The sequence below is a fragment of the Coenobita brevimanus genome, chromosome 21, assembly GCF_032717465.1.
Source record: "Coenobita brevimanus isolate Jiangsu-jjx chromosome 21, ASM3271746v2, whole genome shotgun sequence".
NCBI lineage: Eukaryota > Metazoa > Arthropoda > Malacostraca > Decapoda > Coenobitidae > Coenobita > Coenobita brevimanus.
The window spans coordinates 12,496,129-12,521,452 of record NC_136974.1 but is presented as its reverse complement, the minus strand read 5'-3'; the positions used below and the strand labels follow the sequence as shown (position 1 = coordinate 12,521,452).

At 41.1% G+C, this 25,324-nt stretch overlaps 1 pseudogene; it reads right to left on the bottom strand.

Moving 5' to 3' along the window:
- Positions 1-17,786: 17,786 nt before the first annotated feature.
- On the bottom strand, positions 17,787-17,905 carry LOC145392272 (5S ribosomal RNA; annotated as a pseudogene).
- Positions 17,906-25,324: the final 7,419 nt, after the last annotated feature.

The window sequence follows — 25,324 nt, the reverse complement described above, 5'->3', positions numbered from 1 at the left end:
AAGTTCCTATGGACATCCCTGCTGAAGTACCGTACCTGCTGAAACTCAAACATCTTCCCCACGAAACTACATGATGTTCCAAAGTACAGCTTCAGCAGCTTTGAGGTACAAGGTTGGGAATGTCTCGGCAGCTGCAATTGCCACGGCTTCTGAATGACCTCATCAAGGCCGGTCATCCTTCTAAAAACAAGGCTTATTTGGCTATAGAAGGCATGAAAGTCTAGAGGGCCAAAGAGGAAGTACTGACCTCATCAGCTGAAGTACTCAGTCAGAACACAGATGAGAAGATCATTGGTATATTCTTTGATGGTATGCAAGACAGAAAGACTAAAATGTTGAAATATGGCAAGGAGATTTCATCCTGAAACAGTGGGCGAGGAACATTTCACTATGACGTGGCTGCCTCTAGGAATGTGTCTCCTCCATTTCACTCCCACGAATCCTGAGGAAGGAGAAAATCCTGCCTGCTCAGGATCTGCGTGAGTGACTTATGGTTCACATAGCTAACGAGAGTCTTTTCATGACAGGAAGAGACTCTACTAATACTAACACTGGGTGGTCTGGCAGTGTCATTGCCCTATTGAAGATGCTGTCGCAAGTTCCGCTGATGATCTGTCAGCTCCATGTTGAGCTCCCTCTGTGGCACTTAATCAAGCTGGATGGTCCTGTAACTCTCAGGTCAGGCAGTGGACATATTGGGAAACTCCTTGAGAAAGTGAATGAACTCGAGATCAACTTCAGCTTCACACCAGTGGAAGGAACGGGATAGAACACAGAGCTCCCAGAAAATATAGTTAAATCTCTCTCCACAGACCAGCACAACTACTATATATAATAAAAACCATCAAATCTGGAATTCTCGGTCCACAGCTTACTTGTCTCAATTGTGGACCTCTTAACCAGTCCAAGACCCCAGGTGGCTCACTACTGCACAGGCCATCTTGATGTTGTGGACGATGAGGCACAACATGAAGGGGAAGATGTTGAGAAGGCTCAAGGTCTTAGTGAAGTTTTGCCCTGACTTCTACTTCAAAATGTATTATAACAGAAGAGTTTGGTCCTAGGCATGTTGTTTCAAGCCTAAGGCTGCAGAGGAACCAGACTCCCGAGGCCTGGAACATGATCTCTGCTGTAGTGATAGGAGGAGCTTACCATGCTCATCCCCAGAACATTCTGACTTCATTCCTGTGCAGCAAAGATGAGCATCAGAGAGCTTTTGGTGTGCAACAGCTACAGAAGATCAGGGAAGGAAGAGACTTTGGGAATACAACAACGATATCCCATAAAATCCCAAAAGTAAATCTGCAAGTCACTTCACCTGAGGATCTAATCAAGTTGGCATCAGAGGGAATGTACGAGCTTATTTTCACCCGCAAGATGACCTTGACTGAGCTAAACGACCTCAAGAAAGTTCCTCTCAAATTGGACCCTTTCTCTGTTCACATTCAGTCTTCAGAATGAGCTGTACAGGAAGAATCAACTGCTTCCAAAGCTGTGTTCGGTCACGAGAGGAAAGACAGGTGGGTGAGAGCAAGGACAGACCATCGAGAAATGGTACCAGCGTTCAGTTCGAAGCAGGACATCCACAAGAGTTAAGTGTAAGTGGCCAGCCACTGGTAGCAATTCTCGATGGTCTCACAGTAGAGTAGCAGGGCACACGGAAAGACACTGAGGGTAGTAGAGTCGAACCGGTGAGCCACAACTGCTTTAAAAAAAAAAAAAAAAAAAAAAAAAAAAAAAAAATGAGCTTTACGTGAAACATCAACATCTTCTCAACACCCAGAAGCATTGAAACATCATTGAGTTTTATGTGAAACCCAAACATCTTTTCAACATCCAGAAGCATTAAAACATCATTGAGTTTTATGTGAAACCCAAACACCTCAACACACAGAAGTGCTGAAACATCTAAGAAAACTAAGATGAAGTCAGAAAAGCATCCATTAAAAAAAAATTAAAGGCAAAACTGCTACTCGGTGTAGTTCAAGTGCCCTGAAGCCATGTGAGGCAGCCCTCAAATTAGAAACTCACAGTTTTAACCATGAAAATGCAATTTTTTGCATAATTTCTAAGAAATAAACCAGTCCTGAAATTACATTTCACATCATCCACTCATTTGGCGTAGTGGTACTCTATTTTAGGGTAGCTCTACATCGAGTGGCAAGCCAAATGATTTCCTGTGAACATGGAAACCATTTAAAACGATGGGTGGCAACGTTATAACCAACTAACACGAGTTTCCTACGGGTTAATAAGTGGGTTGACAGAGGGTTAGTGCCCCTCCCAGGAAAACAACTAAAAATACTGACAAGAAGCCTAGGATCAAGACTGACAAACAGGTGACGACTATGGACCGAACAAAGGACATGGCACGAAATGGAACATGGAATGTAAGGGGTGTGAACGATGAGGTGAAAGAGAGAGAGAGAGATTGTCCAGGTGCCAGAGGGTGCAAAAGTGGACATATGGGAATTAACTGAGACTAAATGGCGAGGAGACAGTGTGAGAGAGAGTATGGATGGGGTATATGCACAGGAGTAGGTGAGAAAGAGAGAGCAAAAGAGGGATTATGTATTTTTGTGTGCAAGAGATGAAAGGAGAATATAACAGTATGGATCATTTGGATCAAATATTGTATGGGTAAGATTGAAAGTACGATTGCAAACATGGGTGACTGTGTGTGTGTATGTGTAAACACAAGATCGTGCTAGCAAAGTGAAAGAAGAGTTCTGCATGCACTGAAAAGTCTCAAAGGAATGAGAAAGTGTTTTTGATTGGAGATATGAATGGGAAATAGAGAATGTGAAGGTGGATGGAATAGTTGGTGTGTGAGGTGTGCTTACAGAAGTGGACGAGAATGGCAGTGCTCTAGTGGACATTTCTGCTGGAGGGGGTTGGTGACAGTCAATACCCTCTTGGGGCACAAAATGATCCACAGGCATACATGGCGAATGGTGTGAAGAATGGGTGGTGAACTGAATGAATGGAAGGCAATGATTGATTATGCATGTGTGGATGAGAGAATGAGAAGGTATGTAATGGATGCAAGAGCATACAGAGGTTGGGGGGGGTGGACTTTCTGACCACCACTTGGTGGTGGTGAAAGTCAAGGTTCATGGGCAGTGGAGGAATAGAAGGTAGTAGTCCTTACAGGAGGGTAGAAAAGTTACAGGAGAATGGAAAAAAGGCAGAATATTAGCGAGAAGTGGTGAAGCGATTGGGTAACATATTTAGAGCAGATGGGGGAGGTGAAAGGAGTGTGCAAGATATTCACAGAAGAAATCTGCGCAGCATGTGGTGGTATGTGCGGTGAAGAAAAGGCAAAAGGGGGTACAAGGAACAGCATGGTGGAGTGAAGAGGCGAGACAAACTGTGGTGCAAAGGAAGAAAGCATATAGTGAGTGGATGGGAAGCAGCGACATAGAGAAAATTGAGAGAAGGAAGACAGAGTTATGTGTAGCGAGGAAGAGAGAGGTGAAAAGACTAGTAAGAGAGGGAAAGAAGATAGTGGATGAGATATTTCGAAGGAATTTGAGTGAAAAGTGGAGGGAATGTAAGAAAATGTTCTGGAAAGAGGTGAAGAGAGTTAGACAGGGTAATAAAATTGTTGTACAGATATTTAGACAAGGTGACAATAAAGTTAGTAGGGGAGTGAAAGACAAAAATGTTAAACTGCTAGTGGAGAAGGAGGAAAAAGTGAGCAGATGGAGAGAACACTTTAATGAACTGTTTTATCCCAGCGATAAAAAGTGGCTGGGGAATGGCTGGGAGGAGGGATGTGAGAAAGGAGGAAGAGATGAGTTGGATCGAAGTAATCGAAGCAATGATGAAAGTCAAAATAGGAAAAGCCCCAGGAATTGAGGGAGTGTATGGTGAAATAATGAAGCATGGGACAGAGACAGTAGTAGAATGGATACAGAAGATGTGCAGATTGACCTGGGAGAAAGATAGAGTCTCAGATGATTGGACATCAGATATAATTATTCCCCTGTACAAAGGAAAAGGGGAAAAAGAAGTGTGTCGTAATGAAAGGGGCATTTGTCTTCTGTGTGTAATATGAAAAGTATATGGTAGGATATTTTTTGACAGAGCTAGGGAAATAATAGAGGAATCAGTTGGAGAAGAACACGGAGGTTTTAGGAAGGGAAGATGTTGTGTAGATCAGATATTCATCCTTAGATCTTTAGTGGAAACGATTCTAGAGAAGGCAAAGAAGTTGTATACAGCCTTCATGGATTTGGAGAAAAATATTACAGAGCAGATTGAGAAGGAACATGGAAAACATTTAGAATATATGGAGTAAACAGGAAATTGCTGAATGCCGTGAGGAATATGTATGAGGGTGCTAAGGCTGCAGTGCGTGTGGATGATGAAGAGTGAATTCTTCTTTCTGAATGTTGGACTGATACAGGGATGTGTCATGTCTCCATGATCATTGAATCTGTATATGGATGGAGCTATACAAAGGGATACAAGGTAGGGCAGTGAATGAGAGAGGGCAGCGGTTTGGAAGTTTCCTGCACTGCTGTTTGTAGATGATACTGTATTGTTATATGAAGACGCAGGGAAACTGCAAGGCTTGGTGAATGGGTTTGGGAGGGTGTAAGAAATGGAGTCTAAAGGTGAATGTAGGGAAGAGTAAAGTTATAGACTCCGGGAGAAATGAAGTAACTGAATGTACAGTGAGGTAGGATGATGAGGAAATGGAAAATGTGAGTGCATTTAAGAACCTGGGTAGTATGATGAGTAAGGATGGAAGCTTGGAGGATGAAGGGCTTGAAAGGGTGCAACAAGGAAGAAAGGTTGCTGGTTCTTTGAAAGCAATGGTAACAAATATAGCAGGCTGTGAAGCCTATGCCCAGAGTCGGACACATAAAAAAAAAAAAAAAAAAAAAAAAAAAATGGGGAAATGAGCATGGAAGTAAAAAAGTCGTTGCATGATAGTATTGTGATACCAACTATAACGTATGGAAATGAAGCTTGGACCTTGCTAGATGAACACAAGTGAAGAGTGAGAGCAGTGGAAATGAGTTATTTGAAAGGAGCATGCGGAGTTACTTGGAGAGACAGAATGACAAATGAGGAAGTGCAGAAGCGTTGTGGTATGGATATGGTTGTGCTAGAATGCATTAGGAGAAATGCATAGAAGTGGTTTGGCTATGTGGAGAGGATGTGGAGCAAGAGACTAACAAGGAAAGTGAATGTGAGTGAGGTGGAGGCGGGAGAGGGAGGGGGAGGCCGAGGGTGAGATGAAGGGATGGAGTTAAGAGAGGGGTGTGTGGGCTGGGGGGAGGGCAGTGAAATGGCTGGGGACATTGCGACATGGAGGCGATTTGTTTTTGGCCACCCCGTACGGGATTAGAGTATCTGGCAATAGATGGACATACTGTATTAGTCACCTCGATTTTGTCAGATTTCAAACCTGAGCTCGGAGTATGGTAATATGCCCTATTGGGCAACATTTGCCTACCACTGCCAGGAACAAATTCTTGTATGCTTTGAAAGAAGAAATACGGCAGAACATGAACGAAGCTGAAAGATTAAGCGAGGTCGTGTATATATTCTTATGTACGGTATATACGAGCCTGTATGTATGTATGTTTGTATGTATGTAGGCATTTATATGGAAAAGGGACACTCGAAATGTTGCAAGTGTTCATGTTTTCACATCTCCAGGGGAAAATAAAGCATTTTCCCCCTAAAATTTGATTACCCGAAAAACGACCGAGTTATTTCGTGCTTTCTTCCTTCTAGTGGATAACAGTTTATCTGTGAATTACGAGTATGTAAGTCATTTATTTGCGGACACGCACATATACACTCATATATATACGGTATATCCTCTCTCTCTCTCTCTCTCTCTCTCTCTCTCTCTCCCTCTCTCTCTCTCTCTCCTTTTCATGTCCAGTTAAAGATGAAAATAATTTCTCTTGTGGAGAGATATATACAATATAAATATTACGCACAATTAACAGTGCAGTAATATACAATGAATACCGGCATACAACACGCCTATACACAAGGAACTTGCGTACAAAAAGATTTTAAATCCTATATATTTTACCCCCTCCCCCCCCCCCGCAATGATAATTTTTTGAGTATTTTATTTCCTTCAGGATTTGCTAAAGACATTTTCCAGTCACCTACATCTTCAGTAGATAAAAGCTTCATGGTGACTAAGAGGAGGGGTTTTCTCCCTGTGGCTGACTTTTAGCCACTGGCTTTGGTAGTAAGAGTCATTTTTTAAAAGTTGGTTCTCCTATGAAAGAAAATCTGTTTGAAGATTCAAATTCGACCTTTTGTATCGTAGCTCGGAAAGGGTTAGTATGTCTGAAGCTTCATATTCAATCTGGTGTCAATGTCCCATAAATATCTTCTCAGTTGTGGATCAAATTTGTTAATGAAATAAATTTATTTGGTCATTCTTGATGTAGGATCACCGCTTTGTACTTTACACACGGAAATTTTCTTAAATTTAGGATAAAGTATTTTCGCATTTTACTATATGGCTGTTTACATTTAAATCCTTTATTGTGAATAATATGATTTCTATAAAGGTTGGTACGGAGTCGGAAATATCGTCTCACCTACATAAATATCTTTACAACCATTGCAGCGTATCACACATATGCAATTTTGTATAATTCATCAATATTTTTGTTAATTGTGCATGTATACTTTGTTTCGAGGAATACAAATTCGCAGCCGTCTATTGTTTCAGTACAAATCTGCATTTCCTGTCTCCACATTTCTTCACGTAAAATCTAAACATACTGTTAATTTTAGCCTTTGGAAGTATTCTTTTTAGACTGCTGGGTTGTCGTTTTCCTTTAATTATGGTTATGTAAATAATTATGGGGGAGGTGTGGCTATGAACTAAAGATGTAGACCAAGAATGAAGTGTACAGTTTTGGTTGTATGGTAGTTTATATGGCGGGGTGATGTTTCGCACCAATTGGGGCCACTGATAAATATGGCCTGGGAAGCCTGGTCGTCATAGCGTCTAGAACATATGTCAGTGTGGTGTTATACTGAATAAGGCATTTCATACATCAAAGTGATAATTGGCCGCTTACGGAATTAAAATAATAGTCGTCCTAGTACAGTTCGTCACGTTCGCTAAGAAAATTCTCACACAACTTCGCCTTCCAGGTATTCCTCGTTCGTCCTTTAAATTTTATATGCTCATCGTTTCCCCCTCCTCCTCATTTTTTCTTTTCCCACATAATATTTTCCTGGGCGCCCTTCTTGCTCCATACCCTCCTCCCTCCTCTCTAGCGCCTTTCCTCTCCTCTAACCTCTTCCAACATCCCTGACCTCTACCCTCCTTCCACCCACTTCTCTCTCCCAAACCCTATTTCCTCTTGTACATCATATTCCCGCCTCCCCTTTCTTTTCCACCATATCCATTGTTTGCGTAGGAAGACTGCTGAGTCCCAGGGAACGGACTGTTAAATCTATGCCGTGATGGATACTTAAAAAAAAAAAAAAAAAAAAAGTAACTAATGAAGTGGTTAAAGTTCATTGTTCTTAATTCCTTCACAACGAGAGGTCTCCTCTAGGCTGAACATAGTTGTGTGGTGATAACAAGAAAGTTGTAGAGAAAGGCGTCAGTGTGCTGGAAGTGTTAATTTTCAGCTGAATGATATCGTCCAGCGTTAGACAGAACATACACTAGATTTGTCCCAACCATGTGAAGGTTAATGGTGAGAGTTTTAACATTCCTAAACTGCTATGACTTAATGATTAACCAGACGCCTTTATCATAGAAGAGGAGGTTAGAATCGAATCGCCTACAGTATGTCACCCTATTCTCGACCATCAGGCTACCTTCTCCAACTCAACCCTTTCACTCATATACTCACGTATATACCTCTCCATCCCATTCTTCCATCTCATCCTCGGTCTCTCCGTTCACCATCTCGCCAACATACACACTCCTAGTTAATTTCTCATTCTCCATTCTTTCCACATAGCCACACCATGTGGTATTTTCCTAAGCTTTCCATCATACCGGTATCTACAACTCCACAGCGCTCCATAATTTGCTCAATAGTTTGTGTATCTCTGCTCTACTCGACTTGTTCCTTTGTTATAATACCTTTCCTCTCACTCTTGTGTCTTGCAAACAGAGTTCTGGGCTCATTCCCATACGTTACAGTGGCGCTGGCTGGAATAAAATACTAGAGAATACGTGACTACGAGAGTGTTAATACGTACTAAGAAATTACCTGGTCTTGTCATGAGTATAAGCAAAATATAAGCATGTGCATGCTAAGGTCGTTTTCTCTTCAATAACATATCTCTGGGTTGTGTTTCGTGGTCATAAACTAAGCCACTGTTCATTTGCCAGTTGCTTGCCCGTAAAACATAGTTTCTGGCTGGTGCAGTCACGAGAGGGTCGTAGTGTGCGACTACAGGCACCAGGAATTCTTTATGGTGGTTGTTATTCCACCTTGAATTAATGCTTTTACACTGCCCCACTCACTCATTTGGCTATACTTGGTTAACACTGCCCTCAGCCATACTGCTCTCGTCTTGTTATTTTATCTTGTTTTTTACTGACCTCATCTCTTTGTTCTCCCGGTCATTTAATTTCTATACATTCTCTGCGTATGTGCTCCAAATGTCTATGCTACCTTAGTGTGGTGTTATCAACCTCTTCAACCCTAGAACGTCTTTTGTATTTTGTTCTAGGCACTCGTAATATCAGACTTTTACACAAATTAATGAATCCCCACATAATAACGAGGTTTTTAAAGGTATATGCAACACCTTTGGCTCTCCTTTCCGTTCACTGATCCACCTGGTGAACAAGCCTCCATCTTTTCTACTCTTAATGACGTAGAGCAGCATGTGCAGCACACTACCCGTACCCCTGACCGCCTTGGAGAGGGTTCCAACATACTTGTCCTCTTCCTTACAACTAATCCTTCTGCTTACACTGTTAATCTTTTCTCTCCGTTGGGCTCCTTCCATCACAACCTTATTACCTTAACTTTCCTATTGTTCTGGTATGGCCTGTGGACATACTTGAGGTTTCATTCTCTCGAGATTTATCTTGGAAAGAACATTTTACCTCCCTAATAAAATCTGCTTCCAAGTGATTGGGTGTGCTAAGCCGACTCTGTGCCTTCTTTACCCCTGCACAGTTGTCGACTTTATACACGGGTTTTATTCGCCCGTGTATAGAGTATAACTCTCATGTATGGGGAGGCTCTCCACACACAGCTCTTCTTAGTAGGTGGAGTCAAAGGCTCTGCGTTTCATTCATTTCCCTCCTCTTACTGGCTCCCTTCAACCTCTGTCTCTTCGCCGTGCTATTGCATCATTCTTTCTTTTCTATCGCTACTTCAAGGGTCACTGCTCCTCTGAACTGTCTGTTTGCATCCCTTCAGCACTATGGCAGGCACGTAGCACCCTTCTAGCAACAAACTCGCATCCCTTCTCTGTCCGACTCTCTAATTCAAGAGTTAACCGTTACTCCCAGTCCTTCATGTATGCAACAGGTCAACTCTGCAACTGTCTCCCTCTGTCTGTTTTTCCTATTACCTACGATCTCCAGTCTTTCAAACGCAGTGTGCCTGTGCATCTCGAAATAAATGGATCTTGAATTTAGCTCTCTGTTTCTGTTTTTTCTTGGAAGGAGCAATTTGTAGGCCCCTGACCTTTGGTTCCTTCTTCCAGGCATAACCCCCCCCTCCCCAGTTTGAAAAGTCTCTCCAAACCTGAATAACGACATCTGGATATCCCACTAATAAAACATGAAAATACGTCATCATGGCAGGTTAACTACCAGTACGTCTATTAGCTACATGGGTCTCAATTCTGTTTGGCGTGAACACTAGTTTTTGTCCTCCTGTGTCCTCCAGGTAATCTCACGTTCACTGTTCACTGTTCACCTCTGTCCTCGCTTCTGCACAGTCTTAGTGATTTACTTTGCATGCTACAGCTTAATATTTTCCTGCATGTCATTAACATCTTTTTAGTACCAAAACAAACTGCACTGTGTATGAGAGAATATGAACGGGCTATACGCAAAAATAAACTGCTAAGGAGGAGGTGCTGGGAAGCCCCCATAAACTACAGGAACACTGGCCCATGTCTCACTTCCATTTGTCACAATTTGCACCAACAGGAAGCAACAATCTCGTTATTTCCCACCCAGATCTCTTGTTTCAATTATCCCATCAATTTCTTACGCTTCTCATAATCGCCACGGCTCTACTACTGTATTTTGGATATCACCAGACAACTCTGTTCACCTGAGAGCAAGCATAAAGCCTGAAAGCACTGTCACCCCTGATCCTCATTACCGGGATATTCTGTTCCAACATCTGTTAGGCGATTTTATTCAACTGAGAGTGAGCCACAGGAGCTTAAAGATACTAACTTATTGCTTCCCCCGCCTCGATTCCCCTGTAGTCCAGCCATCATTGCTCAGTGCATCATCATCATCTTAACCGCTTCACGAGGATTACTTCTTTTGTATCTTTTTCTTGGTCTTCCCATATGATTTTATTAAGCTTATGAAAATTTTTTCAGATTGGAGTAGTTACTTGTAGCCTTTACTCACCCCTTCATTGCCAGGGGCTTTCTTATTATGAATATATATATATATATATATATATATATATATATATATATATATATATATATATATATATATATATATATATATATATATATATATATATATATATATATATATATATATAAACATATATATATATATATATATATATATATATATATATATATATATATATATATATATATATATATATATATATATATATATATATATATATATATCAAGAATGAACTAAGAAAAAACTCATCATATTGATGTAGCTAACCTAATTGCCTATTACAGATGGTCTGTATAACAGCAACCCCGTCACCTTGATAATGTCTTGATAAGTTTATTCTTGCTGACTCAAGACGAGTGAATATTGCTTAGTTGCCACTTATCCAACTGGAGGGGTCAGATGTAGCCTTCATTAACCCCTTCCCAAAGGTGCTCAACACAGCTGAATATTATCGTCTGTCCGTGGCTAAACTGAATTGAAAGAAAGTTGTCTGCGCATTGAAAGGGTCAACATTTCACGATGATCAGTTCAAATACCCATCACAATATAGGGAATGTTCAACACTGTCATAATCATCAGCCATTAATTGCACTGGCTAGGTCAGGGAACAGAAGACAGGTGTACGATCATGATCTTGTCAGTTTCCATGTCCATTACATTGGAGGTAAAGTAAAATTTTAGCACATATTTTTATATACAGTTGACCTATAATGCTGACATTGTTGATGCAGGTAACAGAGATAAAAACGAATACATCACAGTAGAATGAAAAGGGGTTAGGTTCTTCACGCGAAGTACTGTGTGAGCGAAGTCGAATTCCACGTTCTGAGTTTCATCACGGACAACTTTGCCTCGGCGACTGTCGTCAGAGTTTCCAGTAATTAAGGCCATTTATCAATCCTTCAAAATTCTCCATTCCACCTCAGAGGTGAAACTACCCACACTGATAATATTTTAGCAGCATTTTAAACATTTTACCCAGGATTATTCTCTGGGTGCAGATAGCAAGAAGAGGAAATAATCACTGTAGGGAACCATCAAGAAAGTGCTCAGTAAAATGGATCACACAACCATTCAAATATCATTCAGGACTTCAAAGCCAATTTAAACTACGGGTGCAGCTCATGTTTTGTGCATCTCCTTACACACTGTACTTCATCCAGTCATATTTGTAACTGTAAATGCAAATACAATTGTCCATACAAGGTGCCCTGCTGAAACGGACTTTACTGGAGACAGAAAGTGAGTGTGATGCATACGAAAATCAAAGTGTTGCAATGGCTACGTTTATATTTATGAGAGTCTGTAAATGTCATCAGAATGTACTGACACTATACGAACATGCACAAGCATATGAAAAGATATAAATCTGTTATTTGTGAAGGTCTTCATAGTAGTACCTTTGTCCAGGTGCTCACAATTTGGGGTCCGCAGACCCCTGACGGTCCGCGAGAGGGCTCTAATAAAAATGCGATATGATAAAAGACAATGGTTTCAGTTTTAAAATTAATATATAAGGCAAATAAATAATCATGTGGTGACACCGTTGTCCTTGGATGATACAGTTAACACAGGAAGAGGCGTCATACAGCACTGAGTGGGAGGGGAGGAATGAGCGACAGTTGCAACTGGAACGTCATACGGCAGGAGATCGAGTATGGGTTGGATGTCATGTGTTGTGGTTCCTTTATTTATTCTTTCTCTTTTATCTTTCGTTTTATGTAGTTTTTTTTTTTTAGTTTTTACTGTGCTTAATGCAACATAGCAATTTGGATAATATTAATTTCGTTTGGCAACAACCATTTTCATAAGTATCTTTACCAGCATTCTACGTTCAGTTGAGAAATGAGTGGCCCAACTTGACATGGACCACAATGGTTTGCAGAGGCTAATAACTCTTCTCCTATGTGAGATAGAGAAGAGATTCAGCAGGTAGTAGATACACTCAATAAATTTTGTTTTTAGCTATATATTTACTCAAGTGACCAAAGAAACCCCTTGGAATCCCAGCTTTCCAGCGGAATGTACCGAGGGCTTCAACTGACATGCTCCGCTATGAATCAGATTTCAAAAGATTTCCCATTGTAACACTGTTTTCTCGTATGAATTCAAACAATGAAGCATTGGATATTGCGCTAATAATTTTACTTTAACGCTTTTTCTATATTTAGGGGATGAAATCAGGGAGGGTAATCACCTCATTTCAGGGTTTTATCATTCGATCAATAGCAAAGTGTTTCCCGACGCAGTTCATTGACACGGCAAGTCGGGAGTAGATAACTGAACATTGCGCATGTGATAAATGTTACGGCTCCTCGCTATATGCACATCCTGAGAGAAAACGTGCGAGACAGAAAACGTGAGAAGGTAAGTATTTTTACTCAATAATTCTCCTGTTATTGTTCAACTACACCAGATATGCTGAAATTTATAACAAGATTATTGGTAGGTGGGGGCACTCACCATCCACTCACTCGATGTAGTGCTGCTTTCGGGTGTCTGCCCTTTCCTCTCCTCCATCCTTCTTTCCTTCCATCATCTTCTGTCTTTCTTTGCTTCAGTCTTTTCTCGTCTTTCTGCCTACAGGTGACTTTACATTCCCTCTTCTGTCTTTTTTTCCTTCATTCTTTCCTCTGCCTTCTGCCTATGGGTGACTCTACACTGAGTGACAAGCCAAATGGTTTCCTGTACACCAGGAAACCATTTACTACGCCAGATGGCAGCCATTTAACCAAATTTTGGCGCTTGGATGTTTAGTGGGTAATTAAGGTGCTCCAGTCGGATTGATCCAGTGAAGGTTTATATCTAAGGGTCGTTGAGGTTTACTGCTCACGTAATGCCACTCAGGGATGAGTGAGGCTGATCACTTTTATCTTAAATGTCAGGACCAACTGCCTAGCCCCGGGCTTCTACGCTCCTCGTGGGGCAACGTAGGATTGGATGATGGATGGATGAAATTATGATGATAGGCGTATGTACAGATGCTCGCTCGTTCGTCACTAACTTATAAAGCAAACTTCACTGGTTTCATACACAACTTGTTTGTATATCAGCACTAACAGGTATATATATTTCCTTGTATTTTCTTATGCTTGCAGAACGTTTGGTCCCAATTACAGACTCAATGGACAGGCTTTTGAAAAGTAAATCATCCACTGCTACTTCATCAAAACCGAAGCAAGTATTTTGAGCACAAATGAGGGAAAATCAAAACTGAAGTGTGAGCCCTCCCACACTCATATTTGTTTATCTCAATAGTGAGAAACTATGAAGTGAAGTGCCCCGAGCATGTTCTCTGTCAGGAGATGCTCTCTGATGAGCGTCTGAATCCATCGAAACTACAAAGACACAAAAATAAAACGAAACCAAAAAATCGGTCGATTTCTTCAATCAACAATCAGCAATAACTAGAATGGCATGTACATTCAGACAGCAAGTTACAGTTCCAGAGAGAGCACGGAAAGCGTTCTTCCTAGCTTCTTATCATATTGGCAGTGGTAAGAAACCACAGACGACTGTGTAAGATTTCTTGCTATCAGCTGTCGGAGAAATTGGTCAGGAGTTATCTGGGGAGAATGCCGCCAAGCAGATTAACGGGGTACTCGTTATTACTGTGAGTAGAAGGATTGATAAACTGGCCGAGGGTGTCACCGTACACCTTTTGGAACAGGTGAGAAGCAGTCAGTACTTTGCACTGCAACTGGACGAGAGCACAGATTTTTGTTTTTTAAGAAAGAATGGAGGAAGGGATAACATAACAAATAAAAAAAAAAGTCCATGGGCATAAGGCATCCTCCATTCATAAAATATTTATAGCAACTGGACTTAAATAAAAGTGGATTAAATGTTTGCGGGAAGCAACTCCCAGGAAGTGAATTCCAGATAGTAGTTGTTCTGGGGATAAATGAATTCTGATAAACAAAGGCTCTGCATTGCTGGGGAGAGAGTGTAAGTTTATGGACGCTCCAAGCTGCCCGAATATTTCGGGAGGCACAATTAAAGCAAGTTCGTCAGAGCATTTACGGTAAAAATATCGTAAAATAATGCTAAAGATGCAACATCTCTACATATTGATAATGAAGGAAGGTTCTGCGTAATGGCAGGATTATTGATTCATCTAATGGCTATATTTTGAATTTTGTCCAACCGCCTTAATGCAAATGCTCCATATCCACTGCACTGTGGCGAACAGTATTCGATCTGAGAAGGCACATGACTTTTGTATATTGTGGCCAACTGCTCGTCAGTGAAGAATTCACAAACTCTGTACATAAGTCCCAGTTTTTTAGTGTGACACCTTGGATATCAATTGTAGTGGAAATGGGAATACCGACATCATTTAAAATTATGTGGGAGTCTGAGGGATTCTTTCTGTTGGAGAAAGTAATGTAGGCCTATTTAGTTTTCTGAGCATTAAATGAGACCAGATTTGTTTGTCCCCATTGATTAATTTTACAAAGGTCCTGGTTCAGAGAAATTGCTGTGTTTATTTGGGGATTTATGATATCAGATTGGGTAAAAGAGGTACTAATATGAAAGAACTATGAAGTGTCATCAGCATAAGAGGGTATTGGGTTGTGAGTGACAGATAGGTCATTTATATGAATGAGAAAGAAGGTTGGGGTCAAAACTGATCCATGAAGTACCGTCCGCCAGCATGTATGGAATGAAATTGGGAATAAATTCCATCTACCATGACCCTTATTTTTCTATTATGAAGGTAAGAAGAAATTAGAGGAACCAATGATGCAAGGCCATAGTGTGACATCTTAGACAATATGGCCTGGTGCCATACGCTGTCAAATGCTTTCGAAATATCAAGTGCTATTGTGTGTGTTTCACCGTGTTGGTCTATTGTTTTGTTAATCTGATGGGTAACAAGGCAAAGAATGTCTACAGTTGAACGAAGAGAGAAACCTGTACTGTACACAGGAATAATAATCAATTACCACAGTGGGGGCGGAGGGACATTGGTTACAAGATTGTGACAATGTGAGATAACTTTTACCTGGTCGTGGTGTAGTTGTATGCTGTCTGGCTCTCACCTGAGAGTCCTGGGTTCGATTCCCGGCATATTGATGATATATTGGATGGACTACAGTTGAACGTTCTTGTCTAAATCCATACTGGTGATCATTGATTAACTTATTAATTTCTAGGTGCTAGACTATGTGTCTGTTTATTAGTGTCTCAAAAACTTTACCGAGAACGGAAATTATAGTGATTAGTCTATAGTTTGCCGGACCAGAAGTGGACCCATTTTTAGGAACAGGATGGATATTTGCTTCTTTCCAAGAGGCTGGAAAACTTGAGGTACAGATGCAAAAGCAAAAAATTTTTTGCCAATAAAGAAGCCAACACTGTGGAGCAATTTTTACGTACTATTGAAGGAATTTCATCTAGACCAGTGGCTTTGTCTACTCAGAGATTTTGTAATACAGTTTGTACGTATCTTATGCGAATCTTGAAAGGGGTTATTTGAGATTAATCAAAATCAAGTACAGGAATATTGTGATTTTTTGTATTCAGGGTTGAGTTTGTTGAAAAAATATTAACCAGAAGGTTGGCTTTTCCACGTGGGTCACTTACTATGTTTCCATTGGGGGACTGTAACGGTGGAATGGAAGAGGTGGTAGTGAAGTTAGAGCTGAATGACTTAAGGGTAGACCAAAATACTTTATCACTTGGGTTGTTTAGTAGTTTGTTAGCTTGTCTGTGAAGAAAGTTTGATTTAGAAAGATTGATAATAGTTTTGGCACTGTTTCTGCTGTTTCTACAAAAGTTAAAGGCTTCATTAGTTTCGGTCCTTGTATAAGCGTTATAGGCTATTGTTTTATGTTTTGTTACTCTAGCACAATTGACGCCCTGCACGCCACAAGGGGCAAAGCGCCATACCATCTGAAACCTGTTTTTGTTTTTCCATCAGCTGTTTCCTCAAACACTACCCTATGACTGCACAAAGTCGCTTTGCCCACTTCAGACTTTCACCCTTCCTGCACTAATTAGAATTGAGAAAAGCGACTTTATGCAGTCATAGGGTAGTGTTTCAGGAAGCAGCTGGTGGAAAAAAACAGGTTTCAGCTGGCATGGCACTTTACCCCTTGTGGTGTACAGGCCCTCAATTTTGGTCAAACCAGTTAGGTGAATTACATCTTTTTCTGTAACTATGATGGGGAATGAATGTTTCCATGCCAGCTTTAATGAAATCCTGTATGTGGCCCAATGTGAAGCTGGTATCTTTAAAGAAAAAGGAGGTCCAAGGAACATACATGAAAAAATTTTGCAGACCCTGGGTCCGCCCTGCCGTAGTGCCATTTAGTCACCACGACAGGTTCAGCGCAGAAAGGTGTGGTAGGTGTTAAACTGGTGGCTTGTATCAGACAATGATCCGAGGATCCGAGAAGGGACTTCACTTCGACATTATAATAATGTGTATTTGTGGTTAGAAACAAGTTCAGTAGGTGGGGATTTTGACTGGGGTTGTCTGGTACACGGGTGGGTTGACTGACTAACTGGGTGAGATTAAATGAGTCTGCAAATAGCTCACATTCAAGACCAGAGTCATCAATTCTGGCTGAATAAGTGAGCCATTCAACATTATGGACATTAAAATCACCCAGAATGGTAATTTCTGATGCAGTATTAATGCTGAGTACACATAGTTGTGAAGACAGAGAGTCAAATAAACTTGGCTCTGGAGGGGCATTAAGGGAATGATAAACACAACAAAAACTTAATTTTTTGCCAAAAGAATTTAATTTGCATATGAAACAGTCGAAATAAGGACAATTAAATTTAGTAATCTCCTCCAGGGCAATTTCTGATTTAGCAAGGGAACATACGCCTCCTTTGGGTCTGAAATTTTGAATCAATATATAAACAGGAAAAATAAATCTAGCTAAATCAGAGGTAGAGCTTAATTGAGATTCTATAAAAAGCAGCAGATCTGGGAATTCAAACCGGAGGAAATTGTGAACAGAGTTGATGTTGGAGTGAAGTCCCTTAATATAGGAGAAGACAATTTTACTGCACTGACGAGCAGGTTTGGGGTACAAACGAAGCATAACTGTTTTTTCATTCATTCATTCATTGCCAGACGCCATGTATCCCAACCGGGGTGGCCAAGGGCTTAGAGTTAATTGTTTTACAGGGAGGGGCACTAATCCTCCACCAACCCCACCTGACACGTAGGGATGCCAACAGCATCTGGTGTTCCCAGGCTGTCACCCATCCAAGTACTAACCAGACCCGACGTTGCTTAACTTCGCTGATCGGACGGGAAGCGGTGTACTCAACGTGGTATTAGATTAATCAGTGAGGGGATGTTTACTGAGATACTATTCTGCCAAGCCATACAGGGTAGGACTTCCGGAGAGGACATTTTTCGGATCTTGGATGAATACATGGAGTATATTTCAACTGATTAGTCTTGTGTGGGTGTGTGTACTGATGGCACCACTGCAATGACAGGTATTCACAATGGTGCCACTGTCCTCATAATGGCTAAAACCTCCTATGTCGACACCATACACTGAATGCTCCACCATGAGGCACTTGTTGCAAAACGCAATGATGATGAATTGCATCAGGTTCTGCTGGTTGTTGTGAAAATAGTGAACTGTGTAAAACTACACTCCCTGAGACACAGACTGTTTGAACAACTGTGCCATGAAATGGGTGCTGATTTCCAGGACTTGCTGCTCCACTCCCAAATGCACTGGTTATCACAGGGGGGAGTTCAGAGTTGTGTGTACACACTGCAGAGAGAGCTGGTCGACTGCCTTTCATCACAGAAGTCAGACCATGGTATATGTTTCAAGGATGAATCATGGATGATGAAATTAGCATATCTTGCAGACGTATTCCAGCATCTAAACGTACGAACCCAGAGCATGTAAGACCGTGAAGTCTGCATTTTGAATGTGCATGTCAAAGTACTGTACGTGCATTCACGCAAAAAGTTTCCCTGTGGGAAAGTAAACCCCAAGAAGGAGTAATTGAAATTCAATGTTTCCACTGTATCACAAGAAATGTATGACGTCCAATGCAGACAGCACCATACTCCTCAATATATCCCATCTGACACATCTGCAAGGCTATTCCAGGGACTACTACCCTGATCTCGATAACTCCCATTTGATCTGGATTAGACACTTGTTGCAGCCGTGGCAGGTGGGCATCTTGATCTGAAGGTGCAAAAGGAACTCACTGAAATGTCCAATGATGAGAGTTTGAAAATTAAGTTTTCTGCCATTACATTGTCAGAGTTCTGGATCTATGCAAGAAATGAATATCCTGTTCTGTGTGAAAAGGCTATGAAATATTCTTTCCCATTTGCCAAGGCATACTCATGCGAGGCAGGAATTTCTATACTCAGAGTGCTGAAAACCAAATGCAGAACACGCCAAAAGGTGGACAACGAAATGCATCTGGCACTTAGGCGTTTTGACCAATTGTGTAAGAGTCAACCTCCAAGCAGGATATACCTCGTAGTCTGACTTGTGTTTAGTTATACACGTTTCTTCTCCCTACGTGTCAAGTGGGGTTGGTGGAGGATTAGTGCCCCTCCCTGTAAAACAATGAACTCTAAACCCTTGGCCACCCCGTTCGGGATACATGGCGTCTGGCAATGAATGAATGATGAAAAAATTTCGTTTCGTTCCTGCTGCTACCACAGTATTATGTTTGTTTATTAAAAGAATATTTATACAGGATATACTTGTGCATATTAATAAATTGCTTTGAATTTCAAACAATTATAAACACTGAATATTATAATGCTCTAATTTATCATTATTAAATAATTACTGCAGGAGTAAATAACACACACACACACACACACACACACACACACACACACATATATATATATATATATATATATATATATATATATATATATATATATATATATATATATATATATGCAATGTGAATAACTTATTTATTTTTCCTTTAGGGGTCCTCGGCTGAGGCATATCATGTTTGGGGGTCCTTGATGTGATAAGGTTTGGGAACCTTTGCCGTAGTCATTTTACTCTCCACTCCTCATACATAGTTACCTTGCTTTTCTATCACAGTATCTCTGTACTCATACTGAAACTTCTGTTGAGTCTAGCCTCTCATTATTCGCCAATTTATAACACTGAGTGGTTTTTATCGATGTACGTATCTAATTCTGGACAAACTAGACAGTAAATTGTCTGAGGCTCTGCAGTTCTCCTCCATTCACCTCATGGCATGACCATTTTGGAACTAATATCCGCAGTTCATAGTAAGTACATGTTGGGGCAATCTCTCTAAAGACTGGCGTGATGATGTTAGTGGCGGTGGTTTATGACATTTTGGTGAAATCATTAAGGCCAAAACTGATACAATAAAATTCAAAATCCCCGAGAGTTACCGTACCTGCTCTAGCCTGGAATCAATCTCGCATCTTTTCAATCACCAGTTCGCTCCCCCTAGAGAGAGAGAGAGAGAGAGAGAGAGAGAGAGAGAGAGACAGACAGACAGACAGACAGACAGACAGACAGACAGAGACAGAGAGAGAGAGACAGAGAGAGAGAATTCGTAGTAGTTAATTTTAAAGCCAGGGGTGGGGATATAGCCAAGGGGGACTGTGGTGCCAGGAATAAACGCAAATAGGATATTAAAATCACAACAGTAGTTACTGTGTTGGGAAAGAGGGACGTTGGCTGGAAAAACATGGATTACGATTAGATACGGTACATCCACAACAGGTAAAGCGCACTCACAGGACGCACTTTTCCGCCATCGCCTATACCACACAGCTCAGATCACCACCAAAATTTTATCAACTCTTCCTCGGCCCATAATCTACATATCCACAAATTTTCATTGATATCCAGCAATAATTTTTTGAGGTATATTTTGGACACACAGACAAACAGGGGTGAATGCATAACCTCTTCTAACTTCGTTGGCGGAGGTAATTATACATAGGTGAGAGAAATGGAAGGACGGCAAGCACAGACGGAAGGGGCCACACTACTCGGTGGGGAGATGAGTGTAGGAAAAGTTGCTTGATGTAAAAGTTCATAGGGAAGCAGTAGGAAGGACATCAGCCCACTTCTTGTCTAAGGCAGTGTTTAAAATTATAGTCATTCTGGTGGAATACGAAAAGACGTGGTATAGGTTAGAGACTCAAATAAAGTATGTATGCCAAGATATTAGAAAAAAAAAATGAAGGAGGCGCCGCGTTGGATAAAGAATCCTGTATTAAGAAGGGTAGAAAAAGAATGAAAGGACTAAATGAAGCTGTACCTAAGAGTGCTAGGGAAGTGTATGGTATGGGAAGGGTGGATGAGAGGAAAAGGAGAAAGGGTAGTGAGTTGGAAAATGATGTCAGAGAACTGATTAGGTATGAAAAAGGTAATGAATGAGCAATATTTGCAAGGAAGGAGTAGGTATGACAGTGAAAGGCGTACATCTAGAAACTAAGAAGCAATGGAGGTGTATGGGTTAAAACAAAATAATAATAAGTGAACCATATTTCTGGAAAGATGTAAAAAGCTAGTGTAAGGAGAATAAGAATAACTGGACAATGTTTGTTTATCAGCAAATGGAGATGCAGTACCAGGTAACAGACCCAGTGAGATGAAGATGATATGCAATGCTTATTTTGATGTTTCTGGATGAAAACGATGACCGATTAGCAGATAGAAAATTTGGTTAGTGCAAATTTACACAAGAAGGAAGTAACTGGGTAGGATGGGTAGGAGAAGAAGACATTAAAACAATACAGACGATGAAAAAAAAAAAAAAACGGGATGGATGAGATCGCAAGAGGGTTCCTCCAGTAAAGGACGAGGAGAGGTAGTATGGGGGAAAGATTAATTTAACTTTTCATTGTAGCCTGACGTTGGGCTCTTCTTCCTCGCAGTCCTCCAAAATGAAGAGGATTAAAGCAGCATGTGGAGCACTTAAAAATCCTTCTGGTCTCTTCAAGGGAATCGAATTCACGTTGGGATGGTATTTTCAATTATTTGCTCAGCACACATTATTGCTGTAATTTAGCTCCATTTTCGGTCACTCCTAAGTTCCAAATGCTTGACACTGATTACATTACATTTATTATGGAATAACGTAAAAAGTACTGGAAAATTAACTGCATGCCCAGCTGAATAAAATAATTGAATGGTTTACATGCTAGGTGTTTAGGTGACTACACTCAATGAAAAACTGTTAGAAAAGAAAAAAAAAAACTCAGAATTAAGGAACAATTCAGCCTTAACATACAGAAAGTAAGTACAGTACATGCAACAGTTAACATTACTGAAAATCATTCTTCACTTACATTTGCATGCTATGATGTGTCATCTGGGAAGAGTTTTTTGGAAATTTCTTTTGAATTAATTCATTTCAGTCTGGGAAGAGAGTCATACAATCTAGCCTGCGACTAGATAGTCTTTCCTACCCCAAAGTCACGGCAGGACCAGTCCATACTGTCCATATTCTACCCAGTCTCCCTCATTCTGCAACTCTAAATTGTTTGAGATGGCGATTATCCGCCTCATTTATTCATCATCATCATCATTATCCGGACATCCTTTTCCACCCTAGGGCACGGTGAGGAGTAGCAATGTCCAGACAGCCCAATCTTGCCCAATTCAATGGGTCAAGCTTCCATTCACTCATCATTCAAGCCCCCGGCAACATTCACCATGATCTGTAGCTTCACATAAACATATCCGACTGAGTCAAGCCGGACACTGCCACGTTAAAAGGGGACGCCAAATCCCTGATCATGCTCTTCTTCTCACAACGTTCATCCAGCCAGCTCGATCTCTTGTCAGTTCCCTAGCCTCACCGACTCCCAAACCTATCTTCCTTACACACTCATCCACCATATCTCTCCACCTTCTCCTTGGCCTACCTTGCCTCCTCCCTCCTTCAAATTCGCTCATATATACCTTTTCACCACTCTATTGTTATCCATTCTATCCACATGACCATACCATCTCAACACACTCTCTTCGATTCTGATGTCCACCAACTTCCTCACCACATCTTTCTCGAATCACATTATTTCGTATCCTATCCACCCTCTGTACTCAACATACATTCCTCTGCAGTCCCATCTCCATTGTTCTTACTCTTGACTTTTCTTTTTCATGCCACACCATAGTCTCACAACCATGTGTTAAAGATGGCATTAACACTCCCTCATGTAAGCCTCGTGCAGCTGCAACACTCAAGCCTCTGTTTCTAATCATGCCCTTCATTGCACCAGCTACTTTTCTTCCTTGTGTCACTCTACTTTCAACTTCTTTTGCACATTTTCCTCTCTTTTCTATCACCGTACCCAAGTATTTGAACACTCGTACCAATTCCATCCTCTCTCCATTCACTGTAACATCGCACTGGGAGTCACCTTCTCTCTCAATAACCATCACTTTACTCTTTTCTCCATCACCATTCATTACCAACGCCATCCCTCTCTCCATTACTCGTGTTTTTACTTGTCTCATCACCACATCCATATATATATTGAACAACCATGGAGACATCACACAATCTTGTTGCACGCCCACACCGATCATAAACCATTCACTTAGATTTCCAATAATCCTTACACATGCTTCACTACCATCATAAAAACTCTTGACGGCACCTAGCAGCTTACCATCTACACCGTACATGCGCAAAACTTTGCTTTCATTTATTATTTATTTATTTATTTATTTATTTTTTGGGAGGGCAAAATCCCAGTATAGTCTTAGAAAAATTAAATCCACCATGAACAATATTATATACATCACAGATGGATAACGCCTTTAGTCATTCATCTGTGATGCATATGCCTCCAAGCAGCACAAAATCACGGTCGTCTTTTACTGGAAATTGATGTATGGGGCTGCATGGCGACATGGGGCTGCATGACGACATGAGACTGCCATCATTACAATTTTGTGCTATACAAGGCCGGTTACTTGTTTTTCTCAGTAGCTTCCTCGCTCAGAGGAAGCTTTATGTGCGTGTGGGATTACTTCTCCCCAGTGTACAGTTGCGAGCAGATGACTCGAGGCCACCTAGTCCACCAACATGTTGGTGTTTTATCTGGTAACAGTGGTAGCTATGAACTTGACAGATTCAGTCGGCTGTTCGGACAAAACAAACCCATTGATAATTTGGCAATGTGCAGTTCTAACTGGTCTCCAATCAATATCATGCAAGTAAACGTATTATATGTCATACACATGGTAGTTATATTTATAACCATAGTATTACAACATAGGCATCCAAATAGTGGTGCATTCATTCATGTGTGACACACGGGTATCGGTAGTGATTTAGGTTCGACTATTGTCGTGAACCAAACAACCTTTACCAGTTTTCAAGAGATATACCGTAGAGTTCTCAGCTTCCCCGCAACCTAGCATTATTATCACAAAAATGCCGTCATGCCAGTCATCCATCACCGTGAACCTCACTTTCGTCGAAGTCTAAATCCGAAGCAGGTGGGAGAGTTAAAGGTTCACACCTCAGTAGGCGGAACAGGGGGAGGGGTGTGTGGGAGTTATAAGGAGGGTGGTGGGTGAGGAAGCGAGGGACGAGGTGGGACGTCAGATGGGAGGAGGAGGGGGGAGGGGGGAGGCGGTTGGCTGCGGTATTAAACGTATATGAGATTAAAGATTATAATAAGTTTGTTTTGACATACGCAACCAATGCTTGTTTAATATTCGAGTGGTAAAGTCGAACGATTACTCTCTATAAATATTTATCATCATGAACGGGCCAATTGGTTCCACCTTCATGCCCCTCCCCATACGTGGCATCACGTGGTGCCTACGTCACAAACCAAGGTGGTGATGGAGCTGCACACTCGGGATACCCGTGTGTCTCACATGAATGAATGCACCACTATTTGGATGCCAGTGTTGTAATACTATGGTTATAAATATATCTACCATGTGTACGATACGTTAATTATTATCAATATAATACGTTTACTTGCATGATATTGATTGGAGACCAGTTAGAACTGCACGTTGCCAAATTATCAATGGGTTTGTTTCGCCCGAGCAGTCGACTGAATCTCGGTCAAGTTCAAAGCTACCACTGTTACCAGATAAAACACCAACATCTTGATGGACTAAGTGGCCTCGAGTCATCTGCTCGCAACTGTACGTTCAGGAACAGGGGGTGCCTCAGAGGAGTACTTCGAGCATTGCATTGTTTGCTGGTACAGTTAATGGGATAGTACGAATCTGACAGGAGGGAGTGCAGAGTTGCCTCATGGTGGACGACTTTTTTATCTCATATGCTGCATCCAATGTACTGGTGGCAATTGCTGTCTAAATAGCGAGCTCTTACTTTAGCTTACAAGCGTGGTTTTAGATTCTTCTTATCTAAGACTGTTGCAGTGCACTTCTGTCAATTACCAGATAGATTTGCTTTTAAATGATCAGGGGATAGCTTGTTGGGAGGAGGTGATTTTTTTTTTTTTTTTCAGTCCCACCTTCGATCCCCGCCAAACTTTAGTCCCGCACTTTCGGCCAGTAAAGGCCCCTGTTAAAGTTTAAATCTTCCTACAATTTTGGCATATATTAAATTGGGTGTAGATAGACATGGGCTATCATCCTGCAGCCTCAAAAGGCACTGCTGTTATCCAGGCCAGAATATGGTTGCGAGGTTCATTCATCAGCTACCCCTGCCAGATTTCGGCAGGTCTTCATATACCTACAGGAGCCCTTTGCACCCCGCCACCC